Below are 5,260 nucleotides of genomic sequence, written 5' to 3' on the forward strand. Positions count from 1 at the left end.
ACATCTACCGACCGAGACATTGCAAAATATCTATTCTGCAGAATAACTCCCGAGTGGCATCGCACAACCCTTCTCCAGGTGTTTCTCTTCCTAGATGACCACTACGGTAAGTTTCTCTTCTCCTCTTTCATATTCTCCTTGCCTTAATTTCCCCAACAATGACATAATTAGCCCATTTAGCTCCAAAAAGACATAGTTAGCTAATTTAGCTCCAAGAAGAGGAGAAGAGGAGAACTGAAAAGGAAGAACAAAAAGAAGAAGAGAAAGAGAAGAGAAGGAGAAGGAGAAGGAGGAGGAGGAGCAGAAGGAGAAGGAGGAGGAGGAGGAGGAGGAGAAGGAGGAGAAGGCCAAGGACCTTCTAGTCCTTCAGCCTCCTCCTCCTCCTTCTCCTCCTTCTTCTTTATTTCTGCTTCTTCTTCTCCTCCTCCTCTTTCTTCTCCTCTTTCATATTCTCCTTGCCTTAATTTCCCCAACAATAACATAATTAACCAATTTAGCTCCAAAAAGACATTATAAGCTCAAAATGGCATAAGAACCTTGGTTACCTCATTAATATTATATACTTAGTTTGTTTTCCTATATAATGACATAATTAGCCCATTTAGCTCCAAAAAGACATAGTTAGATAATTTAGCTCCAAGAAGAGGAGGAGAGGAGAAGAAATAGGAAAAATGAAAAGAAAGAAGAAGAAGAAGAAGAGAAGAAGGAGAAGGAGGAGGAGGAGGAGGAGGAGAAGGAGGAGAAGGCCAAGGACCTTCTAGTCCTTCTCCTCCTTCTTCTTTAATTCTTCTTCTTCTCCTCTTCCTCCTCTTTCTTCTCCTCTTTCATATTCTCCTTGCCTTAAATTCCCCAACAATGACATAATTAGCCAATTTAGCTCCAAAAAGACATTATAAGCTCAAAATGCCATAAGAACCTTGGTTAGCTCATTAATATTATATACTTAGCTTGCTTTCCTCTAAAATGGGATAATTAGCCCATTTAGCTCCAAAAATACATAGTTAGCTAATTTAGCTACAAGAAGAGGAGAAGAGGAGAAATGAAAAGGAAGAACAGAAAGAAGAAGAGAAAGAGAAGACAAGGAGAAGGAGAAGAAGGAGAAGGAGGAGGAGGAGAAGGAGGAGAAGGCCAAGGACCTTCTAGTCCTTCTCCTCCTCCTCCTACTTGTCCTCCTTCTTCTTTATTTCTTCTTCTTCTCCTCCTCCTCCTCTTTCTTCTCCTCTTTCATATTCTCCTTGCCTTAATTTCGCCAACAATGACATAATTAGCCAATTTAGCTCCAAACAGACATTATAAGCTCAAAATGGCTCATTAATATTATATACTTAGCTTGTTTTCCTCTATAATGACATAATTAGCCCATTTAGCTCCAAAAAGACATAGTTAGCTAATTTAGCTCTAAGAAGAGGAGAAGAGGAGAAATGAAAAGGAAGAACACAAAGAAGAAGAGAAAGAGAAGAGAAGGAGAAGGAGAAGAAGGAGGAGAAGAACAAGAAGAGAAGAAGGAGAAGGAGGAGAAGGAGCCCTCCTTATTCTCCTTCTTCTTCCCTCCTTCTTCTCCTCTTCTTCTTCAATTTAGCTTATTTTCCCCAACAAAGACATACTTAGCCAATTATCATCCAAAATGACATAATTAGCTTAGTTAGGTAAAAACGTCATAAGAACCTTGGTTAGCTCAATGAAATGACTAATTAAGCTCCCAAAAGACATAATAAGCTCAAAATGGCATAACATCCTTGGTTAGCTCATTAATATTATATACTTAGCTTGTTTTCCTCTAGAATGACATAATTAACCCATTTAGCTGCAAAAAGACATAGTTAGCTAATTTAGATCCAAGAAGAGGAGAATATGAGAAATGAAAAGAAGGAAGAAGAAGAAATAGAAGAGAAGAAGAAGAGAAGGAGAAGGAGAAGGAGAAGGAGAAGAAGAAGAATGAGGAGGAGAAGAAGAGAAGAAGAACGAGAAGGAGGAGAAGAAGGAGAAGGAGCCCTCCTTCTTCTCCTTCTTCTTCTCTCCTCCTTCTTCTCCTCCTTCTTCTCCTTCTTCTTCTCTTCTTCTTTTTTATTCATCTCCTCCTCCTTCTCCTTCTCCTTCCCCTCCTCTTCCTCCTCCTCCTTCTTGTTTTTCTTCTCCTTGTTCTCTTCTTGCTTCTTATCTTTCTTCTTCAATTTAGCTTATTTGCGATATATATGTTGTTGCTGTTCTTTTTCTAACTTTCTTATTCCCATTTTGCAGATTGGATGTACTACATGCATGGAAGCTGGCATTGATAGAGTGCTTTAGTTCTAGTTTTCATTTGAGTTGATGAACAATGTGGACTTATATGTATATGTATATATGGATGAACAGTATATGTGGAACTATATGTATATGTGTTGTGACCTATATATGTGCTATGAATATGGATGAAACTTTATGCTATGAATATGTGTTGTGACCTATATATGTGCTATGAATTATATGTGCTATGTATAAGTATATGTGTTGTGACCTATATATGTGCTATGTATATGTATATGTGCTGTGAAATAAAAAAAAAAATAAAACTGTGACAATATGGGCTCTTTGCCGTGTGCGAGCAGATGGCAAAGGCCTTTGCCATCAGCTGACCGACGACAAAGGTGCCACGTGGAGCCCAGCTGTGCAACCTTGGCAACAACAGCTGGCCATATAGTATCTTTGCCGTCAGCTTCCAGGGGGGCAGACGGAAAAGAAGAGGGCACGGAGGAGGGGGAGGAGGGGTAGGAAGACGGCAAAGAGTGGAGGAGGGGGGAGGAGGTGGAGGCAGACGGCAAAGAAGAGGGGGGGGGCATACGGCAAAGCCTCCGTTAGCCCCTAACGGAGGCAACGCCTGCCGGCTGCCGTCTCGACATATTTGCCGACTGCTCTTATGAAAAGCTGACGGCAAAGCTTTTTGCCGTCCGCTTCAGTGAGGCAGACGACAAAGAAGCTACAATGCCGTCGCCGGTTGACGTAGAAATTTTGCCGACAGTGGGATTCTTTGCCGTCTGTGATTTACTCTTTGCTGTTTGTGATGGCAGACGACAAAGAAGCTAATTCCTGTAGTGATTTGTGTTGATCGTGTGAATTTCAATGTGCAATTGTTCGACGACCTCGACGTGCGTTGGACGAGCTCCACCCCTGCGTTTTTTGGTGAGCACAAATGACTTCTCCTCCTATCCCCTTAATTTGCTCTGTTCCGGTCTTCGCGGCGATGAAACTTGCTAGCTATTGGTTTCTTCAATCATGAGTATGCGTGACCAGTATGTGTCTCCCGTTCGAAAGTGTGACATCTATAATTATGCATGTCTTTGCATATTTATAACCTCCATCCTTTCGAATTGTCCAACGTTATCCATGGACAGCCTGAGTATGTGTAGATTGGGTTCGTTTTCCCGTATGTTGTGCTCCGGATCCGATGCGGAATTTCATTAGTGCCACCCTGTTGTTCTCCGGGTACACATCCTCTCTGCTTATTGCCGAGACGTGTATCAGGAGAACAACGGGGAAGTGCTGCCAAAATTTTGCATCGCATCTGGAGCAGAGCAGGGGAAAACGAACCCAATCTACACATACTCGGGTGGGATTAGGACCTATCTTTACCTATTAGCGTGTAGGTTGCATGGACATAATAAAACTGACAAACTTGATTAGCGGATGAATATAGATGATGAATTATATACTTATTTCTTATGCGCCCATAGGTAGCTAGGCAACATGAGTGATCGTGCTTGGATGTACACTAGTCACCCTAGTCAGAAAGACATGACCAATGAATGGTTCACAAAAACCAGGGGGGTTGTGAGAGCCGCATTTGCAAATGGCCAGCAAAAAATATGGTGCCCTTGTCCCAACTACGACAATTGGAAAAAGCACACAGAGTTTGAAATGGGTAAACACCAACAGAAGTGGGGTTTTATGCCTAATTATACGGTGTGGACTTTTCATGGTGAGTCTGACCAGCGTGCTAGAGCTGAGGTGATTCGTCGTCGCACCGACGAGCAAGGTACCTGGATCGAAGACAAGGTGCAAGACTTTGATGATGCTCGGGATTTGGACGATGAGATGGAGGAATCTGCAAAGGCCTTCTTTGAAATGTGGGAGTCTTCAAAATGTCATGTCCACGAGCAGACCGAGCTTTGTCAGCTGGATGCCATCGCGCAAGTAATGGCTCTGAAGGCTCAATTCAACCTTGGCAGAGAATGCTACGACGCGATGATGATGATATTTGGACGCTTTCTATCCAAAGGACATGTACTGCCTGCAAACATGTACCAGTGAGAGAAAATCCTCCGTGTACTTAAGATGCGCTATGAGAAGATACATGCCTGTGAGAATGGATGTGCCTTATTTAGGCTTTAGTATGCAGCCTTGAACTATTGCCCCATTTGCAATTCTTCCAGGTATATTGTGGTAGAAAACGGTATGGGTGACAAATTTATTTATGTCAAATATATATATAGATCCTGATTATTGTGAAAATTGTTGGATATAATAGAAAATAAAATAAACAGGGGTTGTTTTGAGCCTTTGCCATGAGGGGGCAGACAGCAAAGGACTTAGGGCAGACGGCAAAGGGGTGAGGGGTGACGGCAAAGGTGGAGGGGGCTTTGTGCAAACGTGGAGGGAGAGGTGCAAAGGTGCCCCCTTTGCCGTCAGCCCCCTCATGGCAAATGGAGGAGGGCAAACGACAAAGAGGGGAGGGAGAGAGGGGCTGGGTGCCCCCTTTGCCGTCAGCCCCTCATGGCAAAGGGAGGAGGCCAGACGACAAAGGGGGGAGGGCAGACGGCAAAGGGGGAGAGAGAGAGGGGCTAGGTGCCCCCTTTGCCATGAGGGGGCTGACGACAAAGGGAGTAGGGTAGACAGCAAAGAGGAGAGGCATGCTGTTAACACTTGACGGGACCATCTGTGGATCTGCCGTCCCATTTTATTTGCCGTCTGCCCCCTCATGGCAAAGATTCTTTTTCGTCCGCCTTACAAAAGTAGACGGCAAATAACCTCTTCACCGGATATTTTTTTGCTGTCTACTTTGCCGTCAACTGACGGACAGCAAAGCCTTTGCTGTTCGGGGTTCCCCCCTTTGTCGTCAGCCATGGCACACGGCAAATTCTAGGATTCTTGTAGTGTTCGGGTGAAGCCAGCCTCAACGCTCAGGGACTTAGCCAGGAGCTAGCCTTCACCTATGTTAAAATGGATCCGAGTGAAGCCAAGATCTTCATTCGACCGCCAAGATGAATAGAACAATCATTACTTAGCA

This window comes from Hordeum vulgare, chromosome 4H, assembly GCF_904849725.1.
Source record: "Hordeum vulgare subsp. vulgare chromosome 4H, MorexV3_pseudomolecules_assembly, whole genome shotgun sequence".
Taxonomy (NCBI): domain Eukaryota; kingdom Viridiplantae; phylum Streptophyta; class Magnoliopsida; order Poales; family Poaceae; genus Hordeum; species Hordeum vulgare.